A 22,840-nucleotide genomic window follows, 5' to 3' on the forward strand; every position below is an offset into this window, starting at 1 on the left:
TTTGACTCCTCCCATCACCGTCCCCATCTTCCCATGTCCAGAGGAGTCTGGGAGAAAAAGAGTAGAGTTACATACTAGTAAATGCTAACCAGGCTGTCTCTCCCTCCCCTCTCTACCAGCATTTGCCTAGGGGTGTCCTACACACTGCCCAAGAGGTCAGAGAGTAGAAAGCAAATGCCAGGGAGCCCAGAAAAAATGCAATTCCTTCCATTGTATTGGAAGTGAGGCATCTAAAAACACATGTGAACAAACACATACTTTATTCTTGGCTTTAAACAGTAAGTCTTATCGTAGCAGTTTACACCTGCTATAAACCATGTTCAAGAATGTCACTGCAGCCTGGTAAGTTTGAGAAAAAGGCCACCAAGCATCCCTGCAGGAACGCCTCTGCTCATCTCCAATCTTCCCCATAAGTAACATTCAAGGGCATTACCCCATTTCATTCTACAGAGTCTACATTCAAACACACACCAGCACATTTTCCCCTAAAATGTACAGTCTCCCCCCAAAGACTCTGAAAAGCAAGAGAAAGAAGGTATCTGTAAGGTCTAAAGGTGAACATTGGGGCAAGTGCAGGAAAGTCACTAACTGAGGCCAGACACCTGGGATCTAGTCTTGCCCAAGCAAGAATGTTGACTTTGCCCTTCATGGAAGCTTTCTCTTAGAAGTGACAAATTTGCAGTTATAGGGGATACCAGTGTCGCCTGTGGTACCTCACATTATTGGCTGCCATCTTCCACCCCTGCAAGTAACTTTTAAGTTCCTCCCACTAACAGGGAGCTCCACATTCCCCTGCCCCTTAATTCTGGGCTGGCCTGTGTCTTACTTTGGCTGGAGGGAGGCTAGGCCTTAGAAAGTCTTGCACGTTTCCTCTTACACCTTCCAGCTCTGCCACTGCCTTGGGAAGAACTGCCCCAAGGTGAATCCCACATGGAGCAGATGATGAACCCAAACTGCATGCCCAGGTTACAGCTTGAAGCACACCTGCTCAGTCAAGTCCAGTCTAGATCTGCCAAACCCCAGCCAACCCACAACTGCAAGAGCCATAATAAATCATTGCTGGTATAAACCAGCAATTTTCAACCAGTGTGCCACAAGAATTTTTAAAACATGTAATATCTGACTATTTAGTCAGGGGCACTGACCTCTTTTCCCTTAGATTGTCAAATAAAAAAATGACAACAGCCAACACAACAATAGCTGTCTAGTGTGAATAAATCAAAATTACACATATTTTTGTTGTCAGATCAGCAAAAAATATAACATTTTTTGGTGTGTTGCAGAATTTTAATAATTAATTTATGAGTGCCATGAGATGAAAAAAGATGAAAATCACTGTTCTAAGATTCAGGACATTATTATGGCAATAGCTAACTGATACAAAGTCTAAGGAAGCTGCTCATGGAAAATATGATATGTCCCATCCCCAAAAAAGGATAACTAAATTTTAATAAGTGCTTACTATGGACCTGTTTTGGTAAGAGCCTTAGTTGAATTTACTTATTTCTTCTTCACAAGATCCCCAGAAGACAAACAGGATTTTTATTCCTATTTTAAAGATGAGGCAACCCAGGTAAGTAACTTGGCCACAGCTGGAATGTGGTAGAGGCAGGATTCAGCCCCAGTCACCTGGATCCAGAGCCCTTGCTTGTAAGTTCAATGCTAAACAGCCTTGCAAACCTAGCCCATTCTGCCGAAAATTCTGCTGTGGGTTCCCGTACCTTCGGGGTTCGCAGTCCCATCCCTGTCCAGGCCTCTGCTCCCTTGCCCATGCCCCTCCCTCATGGTCTGCTCCAACCACACCGAGGTCCTACTCTTAACCAAACCCACCAACTCCCTTGCACCTTGAACCCAATGCTCCCTCTCCCCAGAATGCCCACCCATTCCTTTTTGGGCCACCTCTAGGTCATCCTCTAGGACACAGGCCTTGGGGTACCTCCTGCAAGAACTACTTCCTGTCCGAGCCAGTGCACCTGGCCCATCCTGAGTATTCCCTCGCTTCCAGGGCCTTCTCCAAGGAGCACTGAGCACTCTGGGCTGCTACCATCTGCGGAGTTTTTTCCTGAGCCTGGCCACCAGCCCCTTGAGGGCAAGGCCTGAGTCTTACTCATCTTTGTCAGCCAGTGATTAAAAAGGTGTCTCGTCTCATCGTGGGAACACAATAAAAGTTTGCTAAATTAAAAAGCGGGTGAAAGAACAATGACATGATGGAGAAATGGATACGAAGACAGGAGGTTTGAATTTTCATTTTTAAATAGCAAGTCTTCATTTCTAATAAACATCAATTAAACTGCTCAACACCCCCGAGTCTCCAGCTATATATTCTTCAATTAAAATAGTTCTTTCATGACGGTTTCCTCTGCCAAACCTTTCCTCGCAAGCTTATGTGTTCACCGGAGCATCTTGGGACCAGTAACAAAAGGCATTATATTTACTTGCAACAGCAGGGAAATTGAAGGCCTACTCCCTAAATAGTCACTCCTGACAACACAAAAGTATGTGCACTATGATTTCAAAAGAGGTAGAGGAAAGTCTGTGGCAGAGGAAGGCATATTATTAAGAAGTAAAAGAAAAAGACTCCCAAGACAGGGCACAGATAGGTGATAACTCGACATCGAGGAGAAAAGGCTTATTTAATATGAACTAGCAAGTAACTCCTGGGAGAGGCCTGGCTCTCAGAATGCCGACTTGCAGGTGACAAGTGGTTATTATTGCCTCAACCTCAGAGACACAGAGTTTGGGGCAGGGCTCAGCGACCTGACAGCAGCTGTGGAGAGCTGATGAGGGACACGCGATGGAGGCTACAGTGCCCTCAAATTCACATGGCTCCAGGCCACTTACAATGGCCAGGTTCTAATCCCAGAGCCAAGAGAAACTATATCCAATAAGAGTGAAAAGTTCCTGGAGTCGGAGGCTGAAATCCTGCAAACAGACTCCTTTCCCTACTGCAGCTTCAAGTTCACGACTGAGGGCATTTCTGATGCTGAAGGCACGTGTCTCGGGTGTTTCCTGAGAAAGACGGAAGAGGCAGAATAACAGGTGTTCCCTGATCCCTCTCACCTCCAGCTCGGACTGGGTGCCAGCGTATACACAACACGAATGTAAGAACCAGAAGATCTTTGAGATCAGGCCTTCTAGTCGTCTTCAAACCCTTGGTAGTGACCACTTTGTTCAAACAACAGCCTGCAGAAGCATAAATACAGGAGAGGAAACTGAGGCTGCTCCCTTTGGGAGTCAGGCGCCCAGAATCCCAATTGTGTGTGCAAGGACAAACTCTGATGGCTTAATGGAGGCCTGGGGGTTTGGTTGGGAAATCAGATTCAGTTCAAACCTGCATTTTGCAGTATGGAAACCATAGTTCAGAGAGGTAGGGTGACTTGTCCAAAGTCGTGGGGTCTGAGAGGCAGAAGGCTGAAGAACAGGACTCAGGTTCCTGACTGCCAAGTGCTCTTTCCTCTATATGGTGCCACCCCCTTTTCTAGGAAGGCCTTCTACACCCTCACCTCCTTCTCTCTTCCCCATTAGCAAATCCCAGGGCCACTCCAGGGCTTAGACAGAGGTAAAGAGTAACCCAGCGACGATGGTTTACTAATGCATTTATCACACATAATGAGAAAAGCTCTGCTATAAACACCAATCCATCCCCTCCACTCCCCACCCCAACTCCCAACATGGGCAAACCATCACAGGCTTTTCAACGACCTAGAACTTTCTCAGGATCCCCTCCCCACTCCCCTTTCCTTCTGTTGCATTCTTTTTTTTTTTTTTTTTAATATATCTTTATTGATTTCAGAGAGAGGAAGGGAGAGGGAGAGAGAGAGAAACATCAGTGATGACAGTCATTGATCGGCTGCCTCCTACTCGCCCCCTACTGGGGATCAAGCCTGCAACCTGGTCATGTGCCCAGACCAGGAATCGAACCTCTATCTCCTGGATCCTAGGTGGATGCTCAACTGCTGAGCCATGCCGGCCAGGCCTGTTGCATTAACAGCACTGAATCAAATGACTGCCTGAAATGCTGCAGTTCTTCAATTTGCTGGGTTCCTCCCCACACAGTATTTCTATTTGCTTTTAAAATGCTGTTTGTGCCACTTTTTAATTTCATTTTGGAAGTCTGCAAGGAGAGATGCCAACCCTAAATCACAAGGACTAGAGGGGACTTTACAAAGCGCTTACAAGGCACAAATGGAGTAGTTATTTTCCTATTTCCCTTTTGATTGAATCGGCTGCTGTATCATATGCAGGAAACAGTGTGAACCAGAAAGCAGCTCTGCAGCCTTATCTCACCCCTCACATAATCAAAAGGAAAAATGCAGTGTAATAAAAAGAAAAAAGGAAACCAGAACTTCATATTTGTTTAAAAGTTAATTAAACTTGAAAGGTTTGTGGGGACAGTTCATTTTCTTTTATAGCCCAAGGCCCTAAGGTTTCTGTTCCATTTACCAGTGAAATGATAAAAAAGTAACTGTAACCTGATGTTATTTTAATCATAATAATAAATAACATGTAATAAAGCCAGAATCAAGGGTTTCTTTTTAAATAACAAAGTAAAAATGGAAACACATGTACCATATAATTCCAAATTGACTTATTAAAAACTCTGTAAACTTATTTAAGATGTGCACCAATTTAATTGCTTTTGTTAATGTCACTTTCATTCTTTTCTAGAAAGATGACTAGAATAAGCACACAGGTATGACTTTATATGAATCCTAATTAATCTTCTGAACTGACAAGATTAAAATGGAAAGAGCATGCTCTTTACAAACAAAGCTGACTCTGCGATAACCCAGAATAGGAAGCCTTCCACAAGCTGTCTGGGTAACTTGGATTTGGCGTCGGATAATGTCCGGTCCTTGTCAATTTCATATCAAAAAGCACCTACGACAGGACAGTGCTGAGTAGCCCTCGCAGGCACACTGAGGATGCACATGGGGGCTGCTGTTATATTACCCCAGACAGACACAACAAATGGAGCCTCCTTATGGAAAAGGCCATGTGTGTGTATGTGTGTGTGTGTGATATAAAACACATCAGAAAAAGAAAAGTTGCTGATGAGATAGAACAGGAATTGTTGCATACGGTAAGAGGTTCCTCCTATCAAAAAATGTGAGGTTGGATAAAGGATTTCCAAGCCTCCAGTTGTAAAATTCTTTAATTCCATGGGGTAGAAAGTGAATGTTCCATTAGCAAACTAAGACCCACAAACTCCAAGGGTGAAGCCCACATCTGGCACCAGTTCTCTTCTGACAGGTTATACCCTTTGATGGGAACAACTTACCAGAATATTAAACTTCCTACTTCCTGTCTTTTTCTCCAAAAGACTTCTCCATGAGCACCCTGAGGACATGGCTTGCCTGTAATTTTGTAAGTCCAACAGGGTACCTGGAGCATACAGTGGGCAATCAGAAATGTGGAAAGGCCGAATAGAAAAACTACTAGAGAAAACTGGAGTGTTGTTTTTTTTTTTATGTGTTTTTATTGATTTTAGAGATGAAGGGAGAGGGATGGAGAGATAGAAACATCAATGAGAGAGAACCATAAATCGGCTGCCTCCTGCACGGCCTCTACTGGGGATTGCGCCCGCAGCCCGGGCATGTGAGCTGACTGGGAACTGAACTGGTGACCTCTTGGTTCATGGGGCAACACTTAACCACTGAGCCACACTAGCCAAGCTGGAGTTTTATTTTTAAAATAATGAATGTTTATATCTTAGAAAATGTTAATCAAACTCCTTGGCACCTAGATGTCACTTGAATAGATTCTTCAATTAAAATTTTCCTTTTCTGGTAACTACTATGCCAAGCTTCCTCCCAATACACAAGACAAAAGGGAATTTTTATAGTTCGATTGTCTCTTGCCAGGAGGAACCAGTCACCAACTCCTGTTCCATCATTCAGATTCTTAGAGTATAAAAATAGCCATGAAAAATAGTATAAATTGTACTGGCCATCTTGTTAATCAGGAACATCAGAAAGGAACAAGACAAGGATGTTTGCTCTCACTGCTTTTATTCAACATTGAACTGTCAAAACAATTAGCCAAGAAAAAGAAATAAAAGACATCCATATTAGGGGGAAGAAAAGTAAAATTCTCTCCATGTGTAGATGACATGATCATGAATACAGAAAATCCTACTGAATTCACTAAAAAAAACTACAGAGTCCTGAAAGGTTTCAGGATACATGATCAAAACACAAGAATCAATTACACTTCTATGCATTACCAAAAGACAATCCAAAAATGAAATTAAGACAATTTTATTTATGCTGCATCAGAAAGAATACAATGTTCAGTAATAAATTTAACTTTAAAAAATTAATTTTAACCTGTTTTTAATAAAAGAAGACTTGAACGCTGAAAATTACCAAACATCGTTGAAAGAAATTAAAGAAGACCTAAATAACTGGAGAAACATCTCTCCAGTTAATAGTCCTCAAATTGATCCACAGGTTCAATGCATTCCCTATCAGATTACCAGTTGTTGTTGTTTTTTTTGGAGAAATCAACAAACTAATCCTAACATGTGTATGGAAATATAAGGGACCCAGAATAGCCAAAACAGTCTTGAAAAAAGGAGAACAAAGTTGGAAGGCTTATACCTCCCAATTTCAAAACTGCTACAAAACAGCAATAATCAAAATTGTGTGGTACTGGCATAAGGATGGACATGTAGATCAATGAGTAAGATTGAGAATATATTATATATTAATAGTCAATTGATTTTTTACAAGGGTGCTATGGGAATCAATGGGGGACGAATACTCTTTTTCAACAAGTAGTGCTGGTATAACTGGACAACTACATGCAAAAGAATACATTTGGAGCCCTGAATCATACCATATACAAAAATTAACTCACAATAGATCAAAAATCTAAATGGAAGAGCTACAACTATAGAACTCTTAGGAAAACCACAGGTGTCAACCTTTGTGACCTTAGATTAGACAATGGTTTCTTAGATATCACACCAAAAGCACAAGTGGAAAAAAAAAAAAAGACTAATAAGATATTGTCAAAATTAAAACTTTTGTGTTTCAAAGAATATTATCAAGGGAGTGAAAAGAAAACCTTTAGAATAAGAGAAAATATTTGCAAGTCATGTCTCTAATAAGAGTCTAGTATTCAGAATACATAAAGAACTCTTACAACTCTGCAATAAAAAGACCAATAACACAATTTTTAAATGGACAAATAATTTGAATAACCATTTCTCCAAAGAATATATAGAAATGGACAATACATCCACAAAAACTTATACATGAATGTTCACAGAAGCATTATTCATCATAGTCAAAAAACGGAAACAACCCAAATCTCCATCAAGATGAGTGGATAAACAGAATATGGTATATTGAGACAATAGAATATTTTTCAGCCATAAAAAGGAATGAAGTACTGGTTTGTGCTATAACTTTGAAACCATTATGAACCTTAAATTTTGAAAATATTATGCTAAGTGAAAGAAGCTAGACAAAAGGCTGCATGATGAATGATTCCATTTATACGAAATGTCCAGAATAGGCAAATCCATAGAGTAGAAAGTAGATCACTGGTTTCCAGAGGCTGAGGGAGGAGGGAATGGGCTAATTAGTAAGAAATTTCTTTGTGGAGTCATGAAAATGTTCTGGAATTAGACAGTGGTGACGGTTGCTCAACTTTGTGACTATACTAAAACCCACCAAATTATAACTTTAAAAGGGTAATTCTTATGGTCTATTTATCTCAATTTGAAAATAACAATAATAATACTGAGATACTTTCATCTACGGTTGATGAGAATGGTCACAGGTAGAACCTCTTGGAAGAGAGGCTTGGAAATGGGTATCAAATTTGACCCTATCATTCAAATTCTAAGAATTTATTCTCCATAAATAACTGAATGTCACAACTTCAGCTATAAAGATTATCTGCAATGTTGTTTATAATATCAAAATATTGGAAATGCCCCGAGGGTACAACAAAGATTTTGTTAAATAAATTATGGTACATTCATTCAATGGAAAATGTGTCATCAGCTATTAAAATTAGGTTTATAATATACTGTTAACCAGAAAAAGGAAATAAAATATGATATGTGATATGATCACATCTTTGTTTTTTTAACTACGTATGTATGCGTGCCTCCATATTATAGAAGTAACAGAACTAAGCTGTCTAACACTAGTCATTAGCCATGTGTATATATTTAAATTTAAGTTAATGAGAATTAATAAAAATTAAAAATTCAGTTCCTCAGTCACACTGGCCACATTTCAAGTGCTCCATCAACACATGAAGACAGCGGCTACTATACTGAACAGCACCGAACGTTTCCGTCATCACAGAAAGTTCTATTGAAATTAGCTGATAAAGAAGAATACTCACCAGTGGGCTTATAGGTGCTTTTAATTTTCTTCTCCTTATGTTTATTTGCCCCTTCTTCTATAATAATATAAATGTTTATAATAAAACAATGTTTTTATTTCTTTTAAAGATTCAAAGTAAACTGCAACAGGAGAGAAGGGATCTGGGAAAAGACCCCCTGGGTGCAGGCATTGCTCACCACAATGGAGTGAATGCCTCTGACCTCAGCAGCCAAGGGGCTGGTCCTGGTAGCTTCCCTTGCTGAGACCACACCTCTGCCCCCACTGAGCTGGGGGTGGTGAGGGGACGGGAGCACCCACAGACTCCCACTGCTCTTAGCTGACATTCAGCAGTTTTTCAAGAATGCTTCTCAGTTTGCTGTATGCCTTCGATGGATTACCAGAGTGATAAAACGACTGTTTCTGTTCATTTTGTCCAAATTTATAGTTGCTTTCTGGGGAGAGGATTTTCAGCCTCCTCACTTGGCCCCAGCCAGAAGTCTTGTTTCCTAATACAGATTTTTTAAAAAATAATATTCTTGGTACTGCAGGCAGCTTGGGGAAGAGGCACTCTCAAGCTCCAGGTGATAAAATAGATTAGTTCATGCTTTCTGGAGGACACCATGGAAATATACATCTAGGGTCTTAAAAATATTATAGCCCTTTACTCACTTAAGTCACTTCCAGAAACTCTGTTCTAAGGAAATAATCATGGATGTGCTTCAGAGACTTAGCTACAAGCACATGCATGACAGAGCTGTTTATGACAGCAAAGAGCTGAATTCAAGCTCGAAGTACAAGATGTAGCCTCACGATGAAATATTACACCAGCCATTAAACATAATGCTGTGCAGGAATCTTAAATGACATGAAAATGTTTGTAAAGGTTCAGTTTTAAAAAGAGTTTTAATACAGTGTAAAAAGTATCATTTCACTTTTGTAAAAATACATATATACACACACATATCTGTGCTTAAAAGAAATGAGAATAATTAAAACATAAACAGTGGCTATCTCTTTAATGGGAAAATATCTGACCAGGGAGATATAATCTCTTATTTTCCACACTGGCTACAATGAACATGTATCACTTTGGTAATAAGAAAAAAATAAGTTATTGTTTTTAAAAGATGAAATCATATGACTTAAGACAGAAAATCTTTGTACTTAGAACCTGAAATAAAATTATCACTACAGTTGAGTATTTTTACATGTTGTTCTGGGCTCCCTGGCAGCCAAGGCACAAAGAGAAATATAAAGAACTATATAGGTCTCCCAGGAGCTCAATGGCCACCCCGGCACTAGATTCTAAGAGAAAAGTATGATGCACATTTCTCAGTAACACTCATACCTACCCTGCAGTGTGGCAAAGCTCTCATCTTTGTTCCAACTATTCTTGTAGCTGCCTAAGCACTCTGGTCCTCACACCTTGCTAAAGAACAAATAACACACACAGGGTGCCCCTTTTTCATAAAGCACTTTCACCCCTTCTTTCTACCATAGCAAAACAGTCCCAGAATAAATGAGATGTTTGCAGTAAAACAGCAATGATGTGATATTTTGATGGTGTCGCTAGCTCACTGTGAACAAGAGCCCTCAGAAAATGGTCTCACAGATAAAGCGGATCATGAGGAGTGGTCCTTGCAGGTTACTTTGAGAATGTTCATTTCTTAATAAATACATCCAAGAAGAGAAAAGAGAAAAATCAGGTCACTGGCTATGCATGGTTGCTTTAAAACATGATGGAAGTCACAAAGAGGCAGAGCCAGAGCTACCAGCCTTGAAATGGTCTTGGCCAGGTGAACTCACCACAAGAAGTAGCCTCCATAACAGCACACAGGCTACACCCGTCGGAGTCAGAGTCTCTGAAGGCTCAGACGTGTGTGGTGGGGGATGGTCACGGGGGGGGTGAGGGGAGTTGAGCCTTCTGTGGATATCTATCCTGCTATAGAAACAGTTTAAATTAGATTTCCCTCTGTATCTTACCTACATTTTCTCTCAGGTCTTATGGATCCAAGTCACTCCTAGAGAGAACAGAACTTGGAATTTCACAGAACCTGGGAGACTACTAAATAGCTTTCTTCCAAATCTTCCCCACCCCCAAATGCCTTCCACTCCATGTCTCATGCTGACTTTCAAAGTCAAAATCAAATCTTTCCTGACCTGTGTGCCCTTTCTTTCATCTGTGACCTCTAAGAACACATACCTACTACACAACTCATTGACATTCATTTTGCACGTCATGTGTCCCCAAGCAGGCTGTAAGCTGTGAAATACTGCGCATGTCACACAGAGCCTGCCAGTGTCTCGTGTATGAGTACTAAGGTGACAAGTACATCTAGATTACCCTGTTTGTGCAAGGCCCAAAGTAAACGCAGGGCTATCAAGCTCTTGTGTTGGTAAGTGACAGATAAGGTTGAAGCACAACTGTTAGCAAAGCGATGGTGCTAAAAGGCGAAAGTCTCTTGACTGGAAACACAGTTTTCTAAGATTAATTCAACAAATTAAATTTTTTCTACTGATCACTATGAAGAAAAAGAATGAAATATTCTTCTTGATAGCTAAGGAGTTCACAGTTTCTTGGAAAATAAAGACACATATGTAGCTAAGTAGGATAACATGTTATGAAAAAAGTGGGGCACATAAAAATTGCCCAAAAAAGCCATCAACAGTGTTCAAGAGATGGTTTCAAGTTACATCCCACTGAATTTGGGCCAGGACTAGACAGAAATGGTGTCTGGAAAAAAAGAAGGAACCCCTTCTCTACTCTGAACAGATCTGCCCTCCTGCAGAGCTCAGCCTCTGGACTAGGCCACGCATGCGCAGGACTCAAGTTCATCTAGCGCATGACACTGGCCAGAGCAGCGAGGAAGCTGAAGCCGCTGAAGAAGCCAGCACTACAGTGGCACAAGAAGACTAGGAGCTGCCAGAAGAGCTGTCTGGAAACCTTTGAAAGCTTATCTAGTGAGACAGGGGCTGGGGAAGCATTTTTCATACTGCAAGAAACAGCCCATTAGTGGGTGGTGAAATCAACTTAGAAGTACAAGACTCACAGTAAGTGTTGTTTCACAAAATGCTTGTTACGGGCATGAGTGTGTGTGTGTTCACACACGCACACACATGCACACACACGTGTGCACTGGGTCATGCAAATGGATTTCTTTCAAAACAGTCTGCAAGGTAGGCAGATTACTTGGTAGATTATAGAAGGACACATTTCAATTCAGTGGAAGAAAAACACCTCTAACAAGTAAAACTATCCCACAATGGGGTGTGTTATTTGACTGGCAGGCAGTTTCCAGCATCTGAAAAACAGCCAGCAGCGCCAAAGCCATAGTTTGTCATGGAGGGTATTCATGTAAGTACTAGTTAAATGAGAAGAACTCTAAGTTCCCTCCCCATTCTGTGAGACTATCAGTAGATCACAGGTAATTAACTATCACTGAAAACACAATTAAGAGGGAAACAATTCCACAAAGTCACAAGAGTGAATGTATACAGCCTGAAATATGTGGTCGTTTATGTTGAAATAGCAGCCCTGTGAAAGGAGAGGTTCTAAGTGATACTTAAACCAGAGGTTCTTAGCCTCAATGTACATCAGGACCACCTGGGGAGTTTTTAAAACGTGTATCAACTGAAACACTGGAGCCCAAGATTTTTATTTCGTTTAATGTTCCCCAGGTAAGAAGAGTTGAGAATCACTGATTTATATGCATAAAATGTATAAATAACACTGTACAAAGCACATAGGGAAAGAAAACAGCACCAGGATTTTCCATGAAGATCATAAAAGAAAGAGCTAGAAAACATCAAATCAAGGCTTCAGAATTCTGCTCAGGGCTGAAAAGAGCATCGCTCCCATGCTTACAACAAATAAAAAGCCAGGTAAACTGCCAGTTCATAACTTTCTTAAATCCATTAGACAGCCGAGGTCACAGAACAAACCAGCCCAAAATCTAAGAGAACCTGGCACCTGCAGGAAGGGACAAGACATGAGCACTTGTTTACCTGGGGCAAATACACCTGGACACTGGCTAACAAGCATAAGTAATAGATAATAATGGAAAGCTTCTGGAAGAGTTGAAAGAGTACAGAGACAGACCACTCAGAGGCACCATGCGAAGGGAAGACCTAAGGCTGACACTGAAACAGATATTGAGAAAACCCCTTCAGCAAACCAGCCCCAACTCTGAGCTCAAGGTAGCTCAAGAAGACTGTGAAGTCTGTGATGCGCCTGAGGAAAACCATAGCAACAACAAACTTCAAACCCAGTTCAACTCCTGGCTAGACTGATCGAGAAGGGCTTACCCATTTCCAGGCATAAAAACTATTTATCTCAGTCTTTAATGTTCTACATAAAGTGTCCAGTTCTCAACAAAACATTACAGGGCATACAAAAAAAATCAAGAAAAAAACTATATTGTCAAAAGACATAGCAATTAACAGAACCAGACTCAGATATGGCTCAGATGTTAAAGCTATCAGACACAAAAATTAAAATAAGCATAATTGATTGTAAAAGACTCTAACAGAAAAGGTGAACAACATAAAAGATTAAATATATAAATTTTAACAGAGAAATAGAAACCATAAGAATAAAATGGAAATGCTTGAAAGGCTAAACACAGTAATAGAAATTAAGAATGCTTTCAACAGATATTCCCCAAAAGATTGGACACAGTCAAGGAAAGAATCAGTGAACCTGCAAATAAGTCAGTAGAAATTACTCAGACTAAAACAAAAGAGATAAAAGGATGAAACAAAACGAACACATTTAAAAAGTATCCAGGAGCTGTGGGATCATACCAAAAATTCTAACCTAGGTGAAATCAAAATTGCAGGAGAAAAGAAAGAGAGTGGGACAGATGAAATATCTGAAGAAATAACTGCTGAGAATTTTCCAAAATTAACGACAGATACCAAACCACAGGTCCAAGCTCAAGAATACCAAGCAGGTCAAATACCAAGCATACCAGCAACAATAGCAACCCCCACAAAATTAAATACTTCAAATCATGTGCAAAACCTCTATCCTGAAACAACTATACTGATAGAAAAATAGGAAGGAAAAAAAACACTGAAATAAATGGAGATGTAAGAGATATCACATTCACAGAGTGAAAAACTCAATATTGTAAAGTTGTCTATTCTTCCTAAATTAATCTATAAATTCAATGCAATCCCATTAAAAGTCCCAGCAGGAGTTTTTATACATATTGACAAGCTGATTCTACAATTTATATGGAAAGGCAAAGTAACTAGAGGAGCCATGACAATTTCATAAAAGAATAAAGTTGGAGGACTTACACTATCTACTTTTAAAACTTATTATAAAGTCACAGTAATTAAGGCAGTGTAGTGTTGGCAAAAAGTAGGCATATAGATCAATAAAATACAATTGAGAGTCCAGAAATGAACACTTACATTTATGGCCAATTGATTTTCAACAAAGGTATCCAGGCAATTCAATAGAGAAAGAACAGTCTTTTAAACAAATGGTGCTGGAACAATTGAACTTCCACAGGCTAAAAAAAATTCCTTGACTCATACCTTACTCCTTATATAAAAATTAGTCCCAAGTGGGTCATAGACTTAAGTATAAAACTATGAAACTTCTAGAAGAAAACATAGAAAATCTTCAAGACTTTTGGTTAGACAAAGAATTCTTAGATAAAACAACAAAAGTCTGATTCATAAAATGATTGATAAATTGGTTTACCAAAGTTTTAAAAATTCTACCTTGAGAAAAATACTGTTGCAGGAATAAAAAGATAAGGCACAGACTGGGAGAAATTATTTGTAAATCACATTTCTAACAAATATGTATCCAGATTATGTAAAGAACTCTCAAAACTTGACAATAAGAAACAAACCACCCAATAAAAATAGGTAATCAAAATAATCTCTGCATAACACTTCTACTCTATAAATTTTTATATGAATTTGTACATTTTTTCCAGTCAGTTATGGGTCCAAACTTCTCACCAATTTTCATCTGTATCACATTTATCTGACAATAAAATTAGGCTTTAGGTCTCTGTTAACCTTTGATGCACTATACATTATATATAAATATATGCACTATACATGTATATATATTAATTCTCATCTGGAGATATTTTTCCATTGCTTTTTCAGAGTGATTGGAAGGGGCAGGGGGGAGAAACATCAATGTGAGAGAGACACATTGATTGGCTGCCTCCCACACAAGGCCAGGGCAGGGATCGAGTCTACAACCAAGGTACATGCCTTTGGCCGGGATTGAACCCAGGACACCTCAGCCAACACTCTAACCACTGAGCCAAATCAGCTAGGGCCACTTCATATTGATCTAAAAAAAAACTAATAGTTTTGGGGTTTTTTTTTAACTCAGGAGATATAGTAAAGAGACTACTTTTCCTATCAAACAAAATTGGTTCTTTAAACAACCACAGCAAAAAACATTATAACTTCCTGAGTCATCAAAATTTATTTTCTCACCTTTTAAATAATGAACCCTGAGCATGAGTCACCACATTTTTAATCACCATACTTCCTCCTTCCCCTGCTACCAAAACTAAACAAGTCTGGAACACAACGATGAAAGAAATGACCCTTACTATCGCTTTGCTCATATTTCTTCACTTGTTTCTCATCGCCTGGTACCATGTTTTGTAAGTCACTGTAAATCGTGTTTGGAACAATGTCAGGTACAACAAACAGATTCTGCATGAAAAGAATCCTTTAAGATCAAGTTATCCCACATGTAACCCTCTCCTTCCAAGTGAACGTGTGTCTTTTTTTCTCCCAATACCATACCTGCTCAGGCTGTATTTCCCTGCTGGCAACCGGAGAGAGATTAAACCTTGAAGGTTTTCAGCACTATGCCCAGCGTGTTTCTTTTCTTAACATGTTTTCTTTTTCATTTCAGGACTTCTCACCACCTGACATATGAAACAAAACATAAATGTCTCCTTCCAGCAAACTGTAAGCTCCATGAGAAGAGACTGTCTTTCTTGCGTACTCTTTTATTACCAGCGCCCAGATCTGTGTCTGGCACGCAGTAGATGCTTAATAAATATTTATGGAATGAATGACTACCCAGAGTATCTCTCTGCCTCATTCCCTCACATTCTCCCAGTGATCCTGATTAACCCATGCCAGTACTGCTGAGGAAACAACTAAATATGCTGCCTTCCACTCCCTCCTTTCTGCCAGGATTAGTGACCAGGTCTTTTTGCCAGTTTCTATGTTAACTAGATATTGAGGATGGAGGATCATGAGAAGTAGCACCCCTGGTTACCCAATCTAACCCCACATGTCCGCCAGTGTCCACCATATCAAATGGAAACAAAAAGCAGCACTCACCTCACACTTCAAATGAAAACGGGCTAAATGCTTTCAAAGCAATAGACAGGCTGGTATCCTAGACACAATTATGGAGTATTCACTCCTGGACTTACTGCCTGCAGAACTGTCTTCTAGTCCAGGATCTACCACTAACTGCATCTTCACCAAGTCCCAGCCCATTAGTTTAAAGGCAGGTGCCGACACTGAAGTGAAGACATGGTAGGAGGGGGTCTGGGGGAGGGTGAAGCGGGGGTACCGGGGAAGGCTGGGGAGTGGGAGGCACAGCAGATCTGTGAGGCTTTCTCCCACTTCACGTGGCCGGTCCCCTAAAAGCCTCCACCTAGTTCACCCCTTGAGAATTACCACCCCAGAGCAAGCCACTATTGCTGTTTTTAATGGGAACATGAAAAACTCAGAAAAACTTTTCCAGGTTTTGAGTGTAAGTTTTTTGAGGAGTGGCACCAAAATGTATGCTTCTTAGTGATACCCAGATTGGTATCTGACATCGGGTACTCGTGTCTCTACCTGCGTCTCCACCCTCAGCTCCTTTCTTCCCGTCAGACATACCATGTACTTCTATTGTACTGAACTTCTCCTGGTTGCCCATAGAGGCCACGCCTTTGGCCATCTGTCCCCACTGGTGGGAGGAAGGGTTGACTGCCTACCTAACAGCCCGACATTTTTTAACATGCTAGTCATTTATTAGATTAAAAATTAAGCAAGAGCTCTAAAATTACACTTAATAATTAAGTATAACATTAAATTGGTCATTTGTTTTAGAGATGGGGAAGGAATACATTCTGGGATTTTTTGGTAACAAAAACAGTGCTGGAAATAACAAACAGAACATGTTTCTTCCTTGCTAACAGAATTCCGATTTTGTTCAGATTTGCAGGATTGATGTGCTCAGGGGACGTGAGCCCCTCCCCAGCTCCAGAAGCTTGCTTGGCCAAAACATTCATAGCCATCCTATTCTCCTTTGCCAGTGACTGGTTTAGGGTGGGCATGTGACTATTCTGGCCAATGGCACCTGGCAATGGCACATGGAACTTCTGGGAAATGTTGTCCTTTGTTATCTAGAGGAACACGGAGAAGCAAGCCCTGTCCCTTCCTTTCTGCTTTGGATGTTATCACATGAAGCCAGAATGGAGCAGAAAAAAACAAGGGAATCTTCAAGGAGCCAACCTAGAGCTCTGACTACTCTGAACTGCCTCCCTCCAGACTTCTTATACAAGATAGTAAAGTAACCTCAATAATGTTCCTTACAACAGAAAGCTCTAAATGACACCCTACCACATGGCTTGGAAGTCCCTCCAACTTTTTCCCCTACAGGAGCCTTACTCCTCTCCAGTTTAAAGGACACTTTGGGAAGTCTTCACTCTATCCCCAGTGCAACAGTCCCAGACACTACCTTTCCAGCCAGACAGTGAGCTCAAAAGAGGGCATTTTCACCCTTGGCAGAGACTTCAGCATATGTTTGACATTAATTAAATGTTGAGTGAATGAATGAACAACAAAACAATGAATAAAGGGATGAACATGCAAGATGCCTCCCTGTCTTGGATAAAGGCTCAATGACTGACAGACAGAATACAGCATCCAGGCAGTGTACGCTGAGCTGCAGACTTCTTTAGAAGGCGATAAGCAAAGGCAGAGGTGGTGCAATGGGCGTGTCCTGTTATTATCTGCCCAGGATGCAGCCTTCGCATTGGGAACTGCCCTTCTCCAATTCCCAGGAGCTGGTACTATCACAGTAGCTTAGCTAACCTCCCCAGACACTGGTGGCATCTGGGTAAAGTGCCCACTTCTGGGGTGGAAACCCATTCCCTATCGACTGAGATGGCTTGGCCCTGCTTTGGTCTAGTTTATCAATAAGATTTGCTATGATGATGGAGGAGATGGAAGAAGAGACTGCCCCCACCCCCACCCCACCATCCCCACCCGAGGAGCAGATAAGCCTGAAGGTGCCAGTGCTATTTATCACTCCACAGAAAGAACCCGTCAACACAGAGGGAAAAGAGCCAAGATACACATCAGAGAGAAGGAGCCCTGATACAGGAGCTCCTGGATCTAACTGTGCCTGAAGCTAAAACTCTCAGCCTCTTCATTCACGTGACCCAATCAACTTCCATATTGCTTAAGGCAATTTCCAAGTGAAGCAAACCCAACCCAAAGAAAAGAATTCTGACAAATGCCATGATGACAGCGGGCTGATAACACCCTTCTGTCTGCAGGGCCTGTGCACCGGAGACTCAGTCTTGGCCCCTAGAATGGTGTCAGGAAGTAAGGCAGCCTGGGAGAGGCCTAGCCATGAACAAGTCAGAGTGGGAAAAGCATAACAAAACCAAAAAAGCCCTCTCCCCCCAAACACACTGCAACCACCACCACCAGGGTCCCTCCTAAAAAAAAAGGGTAACCTAAGCCTCCTGGATCTCCCTTCTGTTCAGAAATGTGTGGGGACTTCTGGAAGGCATAAAAAAAAAATTTTAAAAAAAAGGAGAGAACTTTTTCATCAAGCACTGTGCTGTGTACTTTGCGAACATCAGATAACTTAAGGCCGTCCTAATCATAATTCCCACTCTACCTTTGAGGAAACCGAGGATCTGCCAAGTTAAGTAACTTGCTCAAGGTAACACAGCTAGCAGCTGGAATTTAAACACCGTTCTAGTCGTTTTCCACGGTATCGCCCCCACCGCCAGGCCCGGGAAGGCGGGGCGCACACCCCGCCTCTCACAAAGCCCCGGGGCGCAGTCCTGCAGCTTTACCGCCTAAGGCTTTTCCGAAGCCCTAGGAACCCGTGGGTGCAGGTCGGCCGTTCAACACCAACAGCAAAAGTAAAGAGCCGCGCAGAGGCGTCGCAGCGCGGGCGCAGGCCCCTGGGAAGCGCTGCAGGCGGGGCGCTGAGCTCCCGGCTCCTCGGTGGGCCCGCCGCCCGCAGCAGCCCCGCAGCAGCCCCGCAGCAGCCCCGCAGCAGCCCCGCAGCAGCCCCGCGCCCCTCAGCGCTCGGGCCCCGCCTCCCCTCCCAGCGGCGCCCCGGCCTCGGGAACAGCCGCGCAGCCCCGCCCGCCGCGGCCCCAGCTCCCGCCGCGTCCGGATGCCCGCAGCCGCTCCCCCGAAGCCAGCGAGCGGACCCCAGCCTCTCCGCGGTGCCCCGGCCCCCGCGCGCCGGACCAGGGCGCCCCGCCCCGCCCCGCCCGCCCCAGCCGCGCGGCCCCGCAGCCGACACCGTCCCCGCTCACCTGCGCCGCCCGCGCCGCCCGCGCTCGCCGGGCTCCGGGCCTCAGCTCCCAGCGCGCCCGCCCGGGGCCCGCGTTGGCTGCGGCCGCGCGGGGCGGGGCGGGGCGCGGCTCCTCCCCGCCCGGAGCCACCTGGGACACCCCGAGGGGACCGAGGCCCGACAGGTGCCCCCCCTTCCCCCGGACAGGGAACAGCCCCCGGCTCCAGCTACCCTGGAAAACCTCCGGGATCCTCCGCGGGGGGGGAGGGACGCCCGGCGACCGCCTGGTAGGTGACACTTGGGACGTTCCGCGCCCGGGCGGCGGCGGGGACTCAGGCCCGGCCTGTCCCACCCGGCCCGCTGCTCGGGGATGGAGCGCGGAGCGAGCGCGCCGCACCCAGCCGAGCCGCAAGGGCGGGGGGCCAGCCCCTGTCCTGGTGGAATATCGACCCCGAGACCCCGGGGAGAAACGGCCAGGGCGCGGGCGCCGGTGAGTTAGCTCCGAGCTGGGAGAACGGAAAAGGCCTTTTCCCACCGTCCCACCCTACACCGTCCCCACGTCACCCGCCCCTCAAACGACCCCCTAATAACGGCATTAGGCTATTATTAAACAATTTCCGATGGTAATATCCTCCCCACCCCCAGACTGTGAGCCCCAGGTCCCGCAGGAACCGCGCTCGCCCGCCGCTGCTGAATCACCAGAACCTTGAACTGACCCAGGACAGGGCTGGGGTTCACCTAACACCGAGAAACCAACACGCTGCGGCCCGGGCTTTGGAGTCCAGCCTTGTGCTGGTCATTCACATCGGGCCCGCGTGGCGCACGGCGGGCAGCCCACCTGTCCTCTCTGAACTGCTCCCCTCCCCCCTGCTGCCAGCCAGGCAGCTTGTGGGAGGTCTGCACTCCCAGGGCAACTTTGTAAACTGTCAAGCAAATCTTTAACTTCTGAAGATGTCACAGGCAGGGGAACTCCGAAATATGCCAGCCTTGCACTGTGCAAACACTCTGGCAACAGACCCAAAATCCCACAGCTGGTAGTTGGAGATGCTGGTGGGACTGTAGCTGGGAAGTCTTGGCCGGGACAGAACTTCTGCAGAAATGGGGCTTGGATTTGGCCCTCTGCTGAGATCTCTCATCTGTGGCCTTTCCAGGCCTCTCAGAGGTCAAGTGTGACCTGAGCCACTTGCACTCACTGAGTCCCTGAAGTTTCAAAAACAAAGACTTGTCAAAATAGGATACAGAGAGTGTGGAATGTTTTTGTGCGTGTGTCCCACTGAACAAATGAATGGGCTTCACACACATACACACACAAGGTAATGTTGTGATGCTGCTGGTTTCAAGACTCATTGAAGAAACCCATTTCAAGAGCGGTACAGGGAATGCTGTACAACTTTGAAACTGCAATGGAGAACATTTTTCTTATAACTATTTCAGTACACTTCTGTGACTGCCTGTGTTAAATCTCACGGGCTGTAATTAGAGACTGCCAAGGTGAGGTCATGGTCAAGTGGCTCACTCCTTTCCTTCCCCCAACAGTAGGCTCAGCATTCTCAGGCCTGGAGCCCCCATGCCCCTTCACCAGTGAGTGCTGCGTGGATGGGTGTTTTAAAATCTGGTGTTGCCTGGCTGGGCACGTCACACTGGGCAAGGCCAACCTGGAAAAAAGTTGCAGTGGATGCCCCACCTAGGTGTGCCCTACTCCAGCTGTCCTCCCTCTGTGGCAGGTGGGGAGGCTGGTATCCCAGGGTGGGGCTGTGGTAGGGCCTGCCCTTTGGGGCAGCAGCAGGTGGGGCTGAGCTGGGGAGCTCCTCCGGGTCTCACCCACGGGAAGTGGGCCCAGCCCTTGCTGTGTGTTGGTTTCAGTCAGTGGAGCCTGTGCTCCTCTGTGATTTAGCATCCTCCTGCGGTGTGTGACCTGGGCTGGGTCAGCCTGGTAAGTGATGCCACCCAGACTGGCCTGGGAATCATCAGGAAAGCACAAGTTCTGCCCTGGCACACACATGGGTGCGCTCTCGCTCGCTCTCCCTTACTCCCACCTCTGCTTCCTGAATATCCCTGGAGCTATTCTTCAGTTATGCATTTCTGCCACTTAGGAAATGTGCAGGCATAAAAACAGGCAGAATCTCTGCTTGAGGGTCTTTGCTGAAAGGGGCATCCGAAACGTGAAGGTCTGGTACCATTGCGAGGTTCAGTGGAATAATGTATGTGAGGTGCCTGAGCACAGAGCCGGCACAAGGCACCTGCTCACTAAACGGTGCTCTGACTATCGTTAATGTCGCTCTGACTGGCAGCACAGAGACAGCCAGCTGATGTCTGATAGACACTGAAGTGCTGCTGAAAATAGGCACAAAACCACTGCTGGACTCCTAGGAATCTAGAATGAACTAATCCTTGCAAATAACTGTCTTACTATTCTCTGTTGGTCCCTAAGAAAGTATTTGAACTAGAAAAGCTTCAGTTTCTTGTCTATCTCTAGTTCTCTGATAATATCAAGAAAGAGAAATTATCCAAAGAGGAAATAATCCAAAAAAATTTCAGGAAATACTTCCCTTCTTAGCTTCTTCTACATTTACTTAGGACTCAGTGTGTACGTTAATACTGTATTTCATTTTCTGAGAGTATCTTTTAATAAAGCAATGCATATAAAGTTCCTAGGATCATTCCTGGCACATAACTACTCAACTAATTATAACGAATATGGGAGAGATGTAGGAAATGGCTATAAATATTAGAGTCAGAAAGAGCTATGACTGCAGGGAGGCAAATCTGATAATCATGTGATTAGATCACCCAAAATTATAAGTTCACTAGTTATGGAATCAGACTATTTGGGCTCAAATCCAGCCACCACTTACAAGGTATGTTAATCTCTCTATGCCCCACTATGCTCATCTATAAAATGAAAATAATACCAGTGTATCATAAGAAAACCGAGAGACACAAATAGAATAACCTTCAGTGAGCAGCTACTTTGCGACGGTCATGGCTCTAAATTCTTAGATTCTCTTTTGAGAGCTGACTTCAGAGTAAAAATTCTTCGTCAAGGGCCTGAGACCCTGAAACTGGATTCAGTATGGTGTGCATGCATACACTTTCCCTAAAGAGAGCATCCACAGCTGTCCTCAGATTGGCCAAGAGGTTTGGGACTCGAACATAATTAGAATTGACTGCCTCCCAGACTTAGCCAAGGGTTTCTGAGCTGGAAGACTTAGGGATCAGCAGACCACTGTTCCCAGACATCTCTGGGGAGGAGGGTCACCTGGGAAGCTCACTCAGGACAGATCCCTCTGCTCCTGAGGATTTGGGTTCAAGAGAGCAGGAGGTTTTAGAATAAGCACTCCTCATGCCACTTGCCTCCAGGCAGCCTGGAAACTGACCTCATCCCACCTTCTCCTTTCTCAGGTGAAGAAACAGGCCCAAAGATGGTTCAGTTTCAAACAGCTTCCATCCCACACCTGCAAGGAGCCTCCCTTCCCTCTAAGCAAAGTTCTCATCCCACCTGAACAAAGGAAAAGAAATGTTTTCCCTTCCACAACCCAAGTTCGCATGAGGGGCACTCTAAAGATAAAATAGAGCTTTTAAAAGAGAAAAATAAAATGCACAGCCACCTCTGTGTTAGCCCTTTAAATCCCAAAGAAGCCTAGACCTGTCTTTCCAAGACTATTGATACCTCACCCCAGCACCCACCCCCCCCCATACACCCCACATGTATCTCCCTTTGCTATTTGAACAGCTGAGGCTATTCAGCTAACACTTTCAAGTGACACCTTTAAAAAAAAATGTAGAGGTTTTGTTCTACTTCCTAAAGCCACCGGCTAATTAGATACTGAACAGCCTGCCTCAGTCTGATGCCATTTAGTTATGTGAGGCCCAAGGTGGGAAACTTTTGCTCCTTTCCTGGTAGATCTCACTGAGAACTGAGTCTGGAGCAAGAACAGGGCAGGCAGTG

The 22,840-nt window shown here is 43.8% G+C and overlaps 1 protein-coding gene across 12 annotated transcripts in view; it reads right to left on the minus strand.

The window, feature by feature from the left end:
* The window catches only part of LYPD6B (LY6/PLAUR domain containing 6B), a 153,093-nt gene extending 134,092 nt beyond the window's left edge, over positions 1-19,001 (minus strand). For 7 of the 12 annotated variants that reach the window (XM_081142471.1, XM_081142470.1, XM_081142464.1 and 4 more), the window contains exons 1-2: positions 18,914-19,001; positions 15,144-15,268 (exon numbers count right to left, since the gene is read on the minus strand). The gene's annotated coding sequence lies outside the window, so the exon portion shown is untranslated. The remainder of the gene's footprint in view (positions 1-15,143; positions 15,269-18,913) is intronic. The other 5 variants (XM_081142477.1, XM_081142467.1, XM_081142478.1 and 2 more) reach the window with 2 other exon arrangements.
* Positions 19,002-22,840: the final 3,839 nt, after the last annotated feature.

The sequence above is a fragment of the Miniopterus schreibersii genome (genome assembly GCF_964146895.1).
Source record: "Miniopterus schreibersii genome assembly, chromosome: 7".
Classification (NCBI taxonomy): domain Eukaryota; kingdom Metazoa; phylum Chordata; class Mammalia; order Chiroptera; family Miniopteridae; genus Miniopterus; species Miniopterus schreibersii.